The sequence below is a fragment of the Hyaena hyaena genome, unplaced genomic scaffold, assembly GCF_003009895.1.
Source record: "Hyaena hyaena isolate Hyena2069 unplaced genomic scaffold, ASM300989v1 scaffold_260, whole genome shotgun sequence".
NCBI classification, from domain to species: Eukaryota; Metazoa; Chordata; class Mammalia; order Carnivora; family Hyaenidae; genus Hyaena; species Hyaena hyaena.
The window spans coordinates 563,890-578,317 of record NW_024080892.1 but is presented as its reverse complement, the minus strand read 5'-3'; the positions used below and the strand labels follow the sequence as shown (position 1 = coordinate 578,317).

Below are 14,428 nucleotides of genomic sequence, written 5' to 3'. Positions count from 1 at the left end.
AGTCATGATTCTTCTTTTACTTGAAGAAAAATAAAAGACAAACTGATAAATATTTGCAATAGGAAACTATAAGGAATAGACAATCACATTTGAAAAAGTTCCAAATCAACCTTCTGTCCAACTCTACCGGCTGTCTTACCAACATACAATCCAACTTCCACACACATATACATACCTTCTTCCTTTAAGAACCTTGATTTTATGTAGAGATCAAGCTTTTTTAATTGTACACATATATTTAGCAAAACAGTTTTACACAGACTGCTAAAACCACATTTCTTCAAATTTTAGAGAAGGGCGGGGCTCCTGCGTGGCTTAGTCGGTTAAGCGTCCGACTTTCGCTTGGGTCATGATCTCGCGGTTCGTGGGTTCGAGCCCCGCGTCGGGCTCTGTGCTGACTGCCAGCTCAGAGCCTGGAGCCTGTTTCAGTCTGTGATTCCCTCTCTCTCTGACCCTCCCCTGCTCACACTGTCTCTCTCTCTCTCTCTCCTAGAAATAAATAAAACATTAAAAAAAATAGTCTATCAAATTTTAGAGAAAGGCTTGAAATTCGTATCATTGCACAACCAAATCTAACTCCTGACTAGATGGATTACATTTTGTTTAGAGTTTAAAGCCTTAATGGTGGGCCATCTGGGTGGCTCAGCTCATTAAGCATCTAACTTTGGCTCAGGCCATGATCTCACCCTCTGTGAGTTCGAACCCCACAGCCAGGCTCTGTGCTGACAGCTCAGAGCCTGGATCCTGCTTTGGATTCTGTGTCTCCCTCTCTCTCTGCTCCTCCCCTGCTTGCACTCTCTCTCACTCTCTCTCTCTCAAAAAATAAACCTTAATGAAAGTAAAGCCTAATGGCAGTAATCATTATTATGATTAATAATACTGACTTAAAAACAAATTCAAAAAATAATTAATTAAAATTAAATTTAATATGATCTCAGATGCCCGTAAGGAAAGGTGTGCCTGATTTGGAGGAGTTTTTGATATGTCCAAATAATGTCCTTCTTGGAACTTCTGTGACGCTGGGGTCATGAGTCATCAGTCTGATTCAGACTGTCTGCCGGATACCTTGCATGCTACCAATCTCCTTTAGTCGCTGACCAGGTCTTCTAAGATCTATAAAAAAAAATTATAAAGTTGAAGTGTATCCTTTTCTTTCTCGCTTCTGGATAGACTTCCTTTCCTCACAGCTGAAAGCATTCTTATACGTCCACTCTCCCCAACTCTAAAAGACTATCTGGCACATAGAAGATTCTCCACAAATGTCTCCTAATTTAAACAGAACTGTCTGTCGAGTTCATTTCTGTTGAGAAAACAAGAAAGATATCTTCATCTGTTGGTGCCCAGATCTTGGAGGTGTTTAGCAAATAGTTGCTTAAAGCCAGAATGGCTTCAGGATCTTCGTAAGCAAATGGGAAGCTTTCAGAGTCCAGATGGAAGGCTGAGAATTAAAAAAAAAAAAAAAAATAGCTCAGTGAAAACTCAGATCCCAGAAGAATCTTTCTGCTCAGACTGCCAGGGAAGGAATTGCCCTAGGCAGGGTCAAGAAATGAGAACCTGAAGAGGTCTCTAGCTTCCCCTGGTGGCTCCGAGGGAACAGTAACATAGGAGTCTGTGCTAGGGCAGAGACCAGGAAGAGAGTAGAAATGTCCATGAGAGACATTCATTGGCAAAGAAAAGCAGACTGTGATGTCTGGAAAACATTCCTGTTAGGAAGGAGAGAGATGGGGGCACCTGGGTGGCTCAGTCGGTTAAGCATCTGACTTCAGCTCAGGTCATGATCTCATGGTTTGTGGGCTCGAGCCTCGCATTGGGCTCTGTGCTGACAGCTCAGAGCCTGGAACCTGCTTCAGATTCTATGTCTCCCTCCCTCTCTGACCCTCCCCTGCTCACACTGTCTCTCTCTCTCTCAGAAATAAAAAAAAATTTTTTTTAATTAAAAAAGAAAGGAAGGAGAGAGATGAATTAAAGGAAACTAATCTGTTCAGGGCTATGTCTTGGGTATACTCTGTGGGCCCATAATTGTCTCTCTCTGTATAGTTTGCTCCCTGTATCTGCATGTCTAGAATAAAGTAGATTTGTCACTTAGAAAATGTCTAACCTCCGTGCATGTGACTAATGATAAGACACAGAGGGGAGATTGTGGTCCTGAGGTCTCAGTCCCAGGAAGAGGAGTCCCTGATATCTGAGTGGCAAAGAAAAGTGGAGCCACCTCACATGACATATGGTGTCCCAGCCATTAGTTTAGAGATGCCCAGGAGAAGCACAGCTGTGAGAAAGCGACTCACCCACTTCCAAATCTCTCAGGGACTGTATAGTGTCTGAAAAAAGTATAAATGCTTCAGCCTGTCCATGTCTCATGTCATTGCCCATTAGAGAGACTTCAGCACAGAGGAAGCATTGAATCATGAGGTGGCCAGGGTGACTTGGCCGTTCTCTGACCTCAGCCATCCTACTGCTTGCACAATGGGCCTGGAGAACCATCAATCAATGAAGGGAGTTTTTGGTGGGATAATACCCAGTTGGCCATAGTGATAACCAATTCATTTAACCAACAAGCTACTAACTTTCTTCCTTACTTATTTCACCTCCTGACCCACTCACTATACTTCATGGGATGGATTCTCCAGTAATCAAACCCTAAACCCAAAGCTATATTTTGCCTATAGCTTCATCACTTATCAGCTTAGTTATAAGCATTCTGTCTCATTTCCTGAAGCGCCACAGCCTTTGAAAGCCCACAGACTCACTAATGCGATGTTTTCCATGTGAGAGGTACTAAATACATTTTGAGAAATTGTTCAAACATTTAATTAATGTTCTACATTTCTTCTTGAACTCCTCTTTCCAAAATGAGACTTATCAAGGGCCTTTCTATAGGAGGGACTTACAGCTTCAAATTTTGCATTGCTTGAGAAACCTCAAGCACTATAATAGTTTTAAGTGGACTTAGATTAAAATACACACACACACACAGACACACACTCACACACATTCACACATACCACACTTTTTGTGGCAAAAGTAATCTCTCTGAAATTCTTCCTGCTCTTTTTCTTTCAGGGACTTCTGCTGCTCGAAGCTCTCTAATAACTTTATGGATCATCTGTATCTAAATGACTTATAGCTCAAATCTGAATATTCCCATAGGAATATTCAGGAATATGCCACAGGTTTGTTAATACATTAAATTATATTAAATTATTCTCCTGCTCAAGGGAGAGTTATTGTTCCCATGTTCAGAATTTGTCTTGTATAATCTTCCTCTCCAAATTAGGGTTCTAAAACTCAGCTTTCCTATTTTAATAATAGACATGCTGATTTCTCTATATGATCTAACTATTAAAAATGCATGTAGTAAGCTCTCAGGAAGTTAGACTCACATCTATTTTTGGCATGATCCATAAATATTGGTGCTGACCAACTTTTGGGCTACAATTTGTTTTTTTCTATAAAGAGGTAGCAACACAATGAATGTTAATAATGGAAACAGTATTAATAGTCTAATTCATGTTTTCTCTTGCTTTACATCTAGACTAAAGCTATTCCTTGCTGATAAAAATATTTTTGAACTACGCATGCCTTTGCTCCACTCTCAACTTCAACAAGAGTTTCCTGGGTGCCATATTAACCATTTCCTGCATAATAAGACATCCAATGTGGACATTTGATCTCCCTTACTCAAACTGAAGCTCATTTATGTGTTCAGTGGTAGTCCAGAATTAAAGTTTCTTTAATCTTGATGGATTAGCGGAAGCTTAGTGTCTCTCCCCATACACTTGCCAGGGATTCTCTTTAAATCCCAAGAGAACAGCTTCCCACCTTCACTACTGATGAAAATTCAAATCAAGCTCATCCCAGGGTATTGTTAATTCCAAGGGAGGGAATAGGAAGTCTTATTTTGGCATAAAGACTAAGCTATAGTTTACCAAAAGTTCAGTGTTTGGGGTGATGAGGCATCTGCATCCTCTCTGACATGCTGAGAAAGAAGCTTCTTGCCTTCTTTTCACTTCCTTTTCATTCATCCCACAAAAGGCAGAGTCAGGTTCCTACAGGGCACCTTAAAAGTATGGTGGGCCTCATCTTGTCCCTCTGACTCACCACCTCAGAGGTCACCTTAATGCTGTGAAATTCCTGTTTCCAAAAGAAGTAAAGTCATTTCTAAAAGAAGAAAGTCATTTCTAAAGACTTTCTGGAGATGTAGGCTCAGAGATCCCTTGGAAGAACAGAAATCAGGCCAGGATTTCCATTAAACAGGTCCCCCAAATCACACTTTTTTTTTGGTTTTCCCAGACAATGCAGGAATGGTACAGAAGTGTATAAAGAATATTCCAGACCATTGGTTCTCAGAATACTCCATGAAGAGATTTCCTTGGCATGTTATCCCGATAGGTTAAGACCAAGAGTCACAGAACACAATGTTCACAAGATACCAGAAGATGGTTGTAACTTAACACACAGGCCAAATGTCATCTTGGTAAAATACAATTTTCAAGGCCATCTTCCATGCATCACCTTTCCAGAAGAAGACAAGATCCAGACACCCTAGGACAAAGAGCTCATAGGTCAGTGGGAATGAGCAGTGGTCTTAGAGGCTACTATGCTGAGACCTCAGATTCCTGGAGAAGGCAGGACTCCATATTCTTATTTACGAAGAATATAAGGATTCTCATCTGGAAAAAAGGATAGTAAAGTGCCACCATCAGAAGTTGCTACATGTACTCTTGCAGAGGGCCTTGGTCCCAGGGACAGTAGACATTTGGCAGGTAAAATAAGGCCTAGTAGGTAGGAGACCAAAGGCACAGTTGTCTCTCTGGTTGGCAACTCCTCTTCATCTTAGCTGGAAACATCTGCATATAAGGAAAGGCACTTGTTGAGAATCAGAACAAGGGCAGCAAGTTGACAAAACTCTGCTTAGAACACAGGCAGGTGGGCAGCAGAGATCTAACACGAGTTCAGGTTGGTGAAATCCCCCAGGAACCCAGGGCGCCATGCCTAGTCTTCTCTGCTAGGATGAAAGATGCATAGGCTGGGACCCTATGGCCCTGGGCTGGTCTTGGATGTGAAGCAGGACTGGACTGGGTTCCAAGCTGCGGAGCATGGAGAGTGACATGAGCGACAGCTTCCAGGAATGAAGCCAAGGTGACAAGCTAGCAAACTGAGACAATAATCCAAAAGGGCTATACAGAGCTTGAATCCAGATATGAGACCTGTGATGATGCAGGGTCTACAAACAACAGAAAATGAAGGTGAGACTAACTTGCACCAAAAAAAATGTGAGAGATTAGAAGAAAAGTGAGTCAATCAGAACCACAGGAAGAAGAGCCAGGTCTGGGAAAGACAGGAGCCAGGAGATGGCTGAACTCTGAGTAGCTCCTTTTAGGGCTCTGTCTTCTGAATGATTCACCTGCCTCTGCCTTTAGCCCTTGTGTCACCAGCCTGGTATTCTCAGGAGAGTCTGAAGGGCCCAACCTGGAGCACTCGACACATGGAGGGCTGGGCCAAGGGCACCCTGATGGACATGCCCACAAGGACCCCAGGGAATGTGAGAAAGGGCCACTTGGCAACAGAAGAGTAGGATGTGGCTCTTAGGGGAAGGGCTGTGTGGTTCTGTGCAAGACAAAACAAGGAATATCCAATTCAGGGCAACCGAATGACCGAGGACTTGACCAATGCCAAGGGCTTGAATGGAAGGTAGAGAGTGCAAGGTAGAAGGCCATTTGAGGCAAGAGTCATTCTACAGATTTTTACAGCCACAGCTGGGTATGAGGATGGAGCAATGAAGGGCCCTGTGCTCAAACCCACAGAGCAGCCACTGGTCAGGCAGGTGGTACCTCTCCTCCTTGGTTGAATTTCAAAGCATATGGTTTCAATACAGAAAATCTGTACCCCAAATTCTTGGCAGAGAGTGGTTTTAACTTCAAATCTTCTATACCTCATTCCTCATCGAAAGATCAGTGGGTACTAAAACAGTATTAATGAAGGGCCCAAATACCAGGCAATGCATCTATTTGATACTTCAAATGTTATACCTCCTATATACTGTGGCAGACCATATGTACTAGTTGATGGTTTTCCTTTATTTTTCTTTTTCACTTTACTTTTTTTGTACTTTGTCAATTTTATTAATTATACTTTTATAGTATGCCATCAGATGGCATATCAGACTTTTTTTTTTTTTTAAAAAACCAGCCTCATAGGTGTGATGAGGGTGTTGATGACTAGGTCAGGCAGCACAGTCTTTCAGTAATCCCAGGGGAACTTTTCTTCTAGTATCAGTAAAAGTTGTGATCCTTCTCTACAAATGGTTTATTTCATCCTAGTTATACTTTATCCCTCACATATGTTTTGGGAAACACTCCAGATCTTCTTGGAGTGTTTCAGGGTCTAAAAAAAATAGAACTAGAAACAATATTATTTTCTCAACCTTTTTATGATCAGATAATTGCTACTCTGTTTACCATTTTGAAGCATAAAAAACATTGGAAGCAAGCCAATGAATTATGAAAATAGAAAAGCGTGATATAAAAACCTCAAAGCAGTAATACAAAAAGAACAAAAACTATACACCAATCTCAATCATGAATATAGATACAAAAATCTTGAATAAAATGCCAGCAAGTTGAGTTTGACACAATGAAAAGAAAGAGAGTACAACATAATCTCATTGGTTTCATCAGGATGAAAACATAGTTTAGTATTAAGAAATGTCTTAATAATAATCATATGGTTACATAAGTAAGACCTTTGGCTTTATCTCAATATATGCTGAAATGTTAATCCCCACATTCACTCTTGACTCATTAGAAATCTAGGTATAGGAAACTAGATTCTCAAAAATCAAAAATAGATTTATATCAAGCCAATAGCAATATTATTATTGGAGAAACACTGGAGACATTCCTATTAAAATCAGGAATGAGATAAACAGGCCCATTATCATCAGCATCACTTATCTTGGTTTTATAAGCACTGGCCAATGGAAAAAAATATAGATGAAGATCTGAGAAATAATCATAGGAAGAAAGTAGAAGGAACTATCATTGTATGTACTTCTTAAGACTCTGTATATAAACATAGAGAAAAAATTAAGAAAAATGGCTGAATTTAAATATCCAAAGATTCACAACTACTCTATATATGGGCAGTAATCATTATAAAGAATAATTGCAAAAGTTCCTATTCACAAAAGCAAGAGAAAATATAAGATACCCAAGAGTAAACTTGGCCAGAAAACTGTGGGAATGATATGAATAAAATCATTAAGTTTTACTAAAATACTGAAAAAATTTTTGAATACATGGCGACACATTCTTAAGTGGAAAAGCTAAGTATTAGAAAGATGTCTATTCTTCCAAAGTCAATTTACAGGTTTTATAAAATACATAATGCTTAAGGAATTTGGGAGGATGTTATCAAAACAACTGTAAGTGTGCCCAGGCAAATAAAATAGGTACAGACTGCTTAGGCAGTTTTGGAAAAAGGACAATACTAAGAACCCGTTTCCCAAACATAATAAGATGTAATAATTCAGTTTGGCATTGGCATACAATAGTTTGTAAAGCAAATGGAGTATTACACACAACTAATACAGAACCCTAAATGGTTTTAAAGAAATCACCAATAATGCTACTATTGATTCATGGACTGAGTGCTTCTACAGCCTGCTGTGGAGAACCTGACGAAATAAGGGAGATTTTTAAAGTTAAAAATGATATAAAATCAGAAAACTAACAAATATTTGCAACAAATATGAAAAAGATTCAAAGCCTTGATAGCCTTATTACACAAAACACTCATACAAATTATCAAGGTAAAAATAAGTCCTCAGGAGATAAACAGGCAAAGGAAATAAATTGGAAATTGACAAGGAGGAACTACAAATGGTTGATAAATATTCGATAAAATACAATTTGAAGCAACAATATATTTTCGTCATCAAAAAAATTCTTAAGTGAAAATTATTTAATAATTAACTTAGATCACATATATTTTCTTTAAGAATTTAACACAGTTTAAAAATACCATTAATGGGGGTGCCTGAGTGGCTAAGTTGGTTAAGCTTCTGACTTTGGCTCAGGTCATGATCTCATAGTTTGTGGATTCAAGCCCTGCATTGGGCTCTGTACTGACAGCTCAGAACCTAGGCCTGTTTCAGATTCTGTGTCTCCTTCTATCTCTGCCCCTCCCTCTCTCAAAAATAAATAAACAGTAAAAAATAAACATTTTTAAAAATTACAAAAATACAATTAATAACATAAAATTATTTTTATGGTAAGAAAATCAAATCAAAACTAAAGTAAGTTCAAAGAATAAGCCTTCTAAAAAATAAAGTATTGGCACTAAATAAAAATAGAAACCTTCTGTACAGCAAAGGAAACAGTCAACAAAACTAAAAGGCAACCTATGGAATGGGAGAAGATATTTGCAAATGACATATCCAATAAAGGGTTAGTATCTAAAATATATAACGAACTTATACAACTCAACCCCAAAAACATAAATAATACAATTAAAAGATGGGCAGAAGACATGAACAGACTTGTCTCCAAAGAAGACATACAAATGGCCAACAGATACATGACAAGATGCTCAACATCACTCATCAACAGGGAAGTGCAAATCAAAACCACAATGTGATTATCACTTCACACCTGTCAGAATGGCTAAAATCAACAACATAAGAAACAAGTGTCGGTGAGGATGTGAAGAAAAGGGAACTCTTGTGCACTGCTGATAGGAATACAAATTGGTGCAGCCACTATGGAAGAGACTATGGAGACTCTTCAAAAAATTAAAAATAGAATTACCACATGATCCAGTAATTCCACTGGTTATTTACCCAAAGAATTTGAAAACACTAATTCAAAAAGACAGATGCACCCCTATGTTTATTGCAGCATTATTTACAATAGTAAAATTATGGATGCAGCCCATGTCTATCCATTGATGAATGGATAAAGAAGATGTGGTATATACATACACAAGGGGATATTAATCAGACTTAAAAAAGAATGAAATCTTGCCATTTGGAAAAACACGGATGGATCTGGAGAGTGAAATAAGTGAAATAAGCCAGACAGAGAAAGACAAATACCATATCACCTCACCCATATGTAGAATTTAAGAAACAAAACAAATGAACAAAGAACAAAAGGGACAAACAGAAACCCAGATTCTCACCTACAGAGAACAAACTGACGATTGCCAGAGGGAAGGTGTGTCGAGGGATGGGTGAACTCATGGTGAGCAATGTATAATGTACAGAATTGTTGAATCGTTATATTGTACGTCTGAAACTAATACAACACTGTGTGCTAACTATACTGCAATTAATTTTTTTATTATTTTTTATTTTTTAAAAGCTCTTTTCCTTTTTTTAAAAATGTTTTATTTATTTCTGAGAGAGAGAGACAGCGTGAGCAGGGAGGGTCAGAGAGAGAGGGAGACACAGAATCTGAAACAGGCTCCAGGCTCTGAGCTAGCTGTCAGCACAGAGCCCAACGTGGGGCTCAAACCCACGAACCGTGAGATCATGACCTGAGCTGAAATCGAACGCTTAACCAACTAAGCCACCCAGGTGCCCCAAATTTTTTTTAAAAGGAAAAAAAAAAAAAGAATAAGCCTTCTATGAGGTTGAAAAGAAGCCACAATCTGGCTTCTAAAATCCTAGTGGTTAAAGAAAGAAATACATGCAATTTTAGGGCTTCATGTGACTATAGGTACCAGTTGCTTCCTGGGGGCCCAGTTTTCCCTGGCAATAAAATTTGAAAGCAATTTCTCCCCTATGTTTTCCTAAGGGGTCAGTAAGTGACAGACCCCATCTTCAATAATGCCTGTACAAAGACAGTTGTGTATGTTTTTTTTCCCCCTCAAAGTATACCTTAATGTGAACCTCAATTTTTTTAAAGGGGAAGAGCATATAAAAATAAGAGGGCAAAGACACTGGTCATAGAATGTTATGAACTGCCCGTTTTGATAAACTGCTAATAGCAGTTTAGGTTGGTTGCCACTATTTGAGGGTTTAAGGAAGTAATCTTTAGTACATATCAAGAGTTCTAACACCACTCCTACTATTTGATGCAGTAATCCCCTTTCAGACTCTTTCCCAAAGTAGAAATCTGAAAATGGAAAACTTTACCCAAAAAGCTATTCAGTGCAGTATTAATTACGGCTGCGCAAAAAATGGAAACGACCTAAATATCTAAAGACAGAAGACTGGATTAGCAAACTGTGGTGTACCTGAGTACACAGAGAGAACACATACACAGAGAACACATGTAGAGAAATCATTCCATTAGAGTAAGAAAAAAACACAGGTATAAAATTGTATATACAGTAGGATCTCAACATACACTGTACATCCACTAGAATCACATAAAAGAAATATTTAAAATGTGAGAATTATTTTATATTTTTCTAGACTTTTCATTAAAGAGTAAGAGATATTCCTTTGTACTCAGAAAGCCTACATTCTAAAGTTCATAAAAGACAGATGGCTTATTAAATGGATGTGATGATTGTGTTTCATGTCCCCACCTCGATACTTGTCAGTCTCCATGCGTAGGGAACTAGGAAAATGCTGTATTATAAGTCTCTGATTTTTAAGATTTCTGGTCTGCTGTCTTCTGACAGATGTTTGGTCCTCTGGCCTAGAGGTTTTGAAGTAGGAAACTTAAACATTCAATTTTTTAAAGAAGAATATTCCATTTACTATTTTTAGTCAAAGGTTGCTAATGGGTAATACAGTCTAAGAAAATTTTATCAAGGAATAGATAACATATTTTAAAAACCATAAGTGTTTTCATGTTCTAAAGCTATATATGCTGAATGTTCAGATAGGTACTGTGTTCTTCCTCGAGATCTTGCTTTCCTATTCTATGCAACAATTTGGGGGGATCAAAGCATTCAGAAAACTTTGCTTCCAGGGAAAGTTTCAAGTCTAGCATAAATTAGACCTATTAATAACATCAAAACTGACCTGATGCATATCAAAGATAGTAATAAATTACAAGGTTTGTTTTCCTTTATAAGTTTCTTTCAGATCTAATACTTATGAGAAAAAGAAAGAGGTGAAAAGAGCTTTCCATGTTGTTCCTGTGATTATTCATAAATATGTCATTCTTAAAATTTTGTTGTGTTTGATCTTAAAATCACTTTAACAACAAGAAAATAGTAACAGTTAAAGAGAATTCTGATATTCTCAGGACACTGGTATTTAAGAAAGGAAAGGTTAGGGAAGCGTTGATCTCAACCTTCTGACTACCTCAAATCCAATTCCTGCCTTCCTTGAGATCTGAATTGTAAATTCCTGGTAGGCAAGAATACTTTCTTCCTGATTTCCTCTGAGTAGGACCTAGTGAAATATCCCATGAAGAGGAGCACTGGACAAACGCTTTGAGAGATGATGAAGAAAATGATACGCAATGTGCAAAACTAAAACACAGATCCTTCAACCAAGAGATTCACTCCAGGAAAACCCCAGCTGCTTACATAATAGGTGTAATGCATATATCATTGATTATTGTTTGTGTGTGCTTTGGCTTTGGCAAGATTACACTTCAAAGAAGGCTCCTGCACCCTGGGCGGTTCACTTTTGCTGAAGGTGGGGTCCTGCTCCCTCTCACATCCAGGGCCTGAGCTCCGTGGTTTCTCTGAAGAAAGCCTCTACCTTGCAATTTGCAATCTGCTTTTTCCTCTGATCCTTTCTCAGATTTTCATCCCACACTATCCTCTCTCGTCCTGAATTTCAGTATTAGCTTTAATCTCCCCTCCACACTGTGCGGTACTTCTGGCTATTACTCCGTATACAAATTATGAGTCTAGAGTAAGAGCACAGTTTTATATTTGTGCTGCAACACTCCTCATGTTCTTCTGTTGCTCTCTCCTTCCTCAGCCTTCCTCTCCCTTATTGTTATGATTCACTTTATTCTTTTTTTAAAAAAATTTATGAGCATTGATTAACAATGCTCATGGGCACCCAGGGTACATCTGCGTTTCTGAATCACTCTCCAGGTATCATGTCAAACTGTTTAAAGTTGTTTAAATCTCCTCAAATGTGTTTTAGAAACACACAGTGAAAAGAAAAAGAGTATGTCCTTTAAGAATTAAATGCAAATCTCTGGTGCAGGTAAGGTTATAAAATGATGGTATTGAATAAAAACGCTTGTTTAAAAAAAGTCTCCATCTGTAAAACTCTCAGAGTTCTTAGCTGTAAACAAAAGAGTAAGAGACAATTCAATCCGAAAAGGATTCTATTAAAGCTTATTCACATCATTTCCAGTATCTCTGAGAAGACCAAAGGAACAGGCTCAGAGCCTAACTCGGCGGAAGTTAATATCCGACCTAAACTGTGGGATGTTCTAGAGAAGGTTTCATAGCCTCCAACTCTAATTCTACCACTGATGGAAGGCCAGACCTTCACCACCGCCGCCTCACCACTGCCTTTGCTAGGAGATGGCCTTGCTAGTGCTGCTTTCCCACGTTCTTAGCAAAAATGTCCTAGGATTGGCAGAACCCAGGACACACACCTGGGCTTTGCTGCAAAGAGATCTGACAAAGAGTTTCTTAGCTCCTTCCTAGAGGAGGGGGAAAAGAAGCTGTAGAGGCCCTCACACACACGTGGAGCAAAAGAGCAAGACGATTCAACAGGGGTAAGCAAATCCATCAGATCCAGGAAGGAGAGGAGCGCTGTGGAGGGGCAATCACCTTCCGGTTAGAGGCAGGCAATCGCAGCTAATGATGCATGGACTAATTTTACCATCATCCGGGGTAAAGCACATCATTATACTGGGCTGCATGAGGTGTCCAGACACGTAAGGAAAATACATAGTGTGAAGGAAGTACATTCCATGTTGGGAGGCAGGACAACATGGTGAATATGGGCGACAGCTCTCTGTGCTTCTCCATAGTGTATACATCCAAGTGCCTGCTTTGTGGTCAAAAAAGTCCATTCCGTTTAAAAGAGATATGGCTTTGGTCTTCGTACTTCTGTGAGAGCTTATTAGGGTTTAATTAAAAGCAACTCCAATGACTTGGCTGACTGCCATGGTAAGAAAGGTAATATTACTTCTGATGCTTTCATCTTCAAATTGACCCAAGCATATGACATGGTACTAAATAAAGAGCCCTTCCTATCTCTCAATGTTTTTTGCCAATTCGCTAGAGTAAAGAGCTACAAAGCAATAATAGGAATTGAACATAGGAAAATTATGCAGCTTTTTTTCTAGGGTATAATAAAATCCTGATACCTAAATTCACATAACCATCCATCAGACCTCTCCTTTCTTCCCCTTTCCCATACTCTAAATAAAAAACCTACCCAGTTTTTATTAGACAAAGATGACAACAGTTTTAATAATTATTTTAGGGGCCACTGAGCTCCTAGCCTCATGGATAAGGAAAACTCAGGGACATTAGGACTATTTCAGTTAAACATCCCTTCCCAGTTTTGTATAATAAGAGATTAAAAAAAAATGAACCAAAATGTACACAAGTCCCAATAAAGAAAATACTCTTTGCATTTGACATGAATATCATTCTGTAGATTACTTGAGCCTTTTTACAGTTCTCTTGATGTACATTTATTTCAAAATGTCCCTTTTAGAAATAAAGTTTCAAGGGAATGAACACAGTCACATAGAGTTTAGAGGGCAGGTTTCTGTGTTTTTGCGTATTTTATATAATCCTGCATATGAAAGGGCCTCAATGTGTATCAGCTGATAAGAATAATGATGTATGATTCTCTATCCCAAAACTAAGAGTCCAAAGAGGAGTCTGTTCTATGATCCCACATATTTAGATCAGTATGTATTTACCCAGAATACAACTTAAGGTGGGCTGAGGGCACTGTTTTATCTCCTTCTTTCTGACATGAATATCTCCTGTGCCAAACCAGGTTCCTTGCTGGAATAAAGACGAAAAATCTAGGCTTTGAGGAATTATTAGGAAATAACAGTGAAATAGTATTAGAAGAATAATTGTTAAGATATTTAGAATAATTAGAAAAACATTAGAAAATATTAGAAAGTAACATGCTACTTAAAAATAGTAGCAAATATGTATTTTCATTGTATGTTTCTTGTAATAGAAATAATAAAAAACACTTGGTTAGTAATAGAAAACAATGAAACCCAACATTCCATTCTCTACTGTACATCAGTGTGATCACTTTCAGAACTTTGGAAATGATTTAATACATTCATACTAAGGGCTCTACATTTGGATAGATGCACAAGATCATGGTAGAATATTGTAAAAGAATATTATGGTAGAGTTTTATAAAATATACATGTACTTATCTTAGTATTCTGAAGCGATCTTGAAATATCCTTATTTATATTTTAAACTGTGATTAGATTTGCTTTACAATACTAATTTCACATTTCAATTTCTAGTCACACTCATATTATGAGGCAAATCATCTCCCAAT

At 38.2% G+C, this 14,428-nt stretch overlaps 1 long non-coding RNA gene across 1 annotated transcript in view; it reads right to left on the bottom strand.

Annotated features, from left to right (window-relative positions):
- Nucleotides 1-895: 895 nt before the first annotated feature.
- LOC120240734 overlaps nucleotides 896-14,428 on the bottom strand; it is a 49,781-nt gene continuing 36,248 nt past the window's right edge. Inside the window, exon 4 of the long non-coding RNA XR_005530708.1 lies at nucleotides 896-1,113. This is a non-coding gene — a long non-coding RNA (uncharacterized LOC120240734). The remainder of the gene's footprint in view (nucleotides 1,114-14,428) is intronic.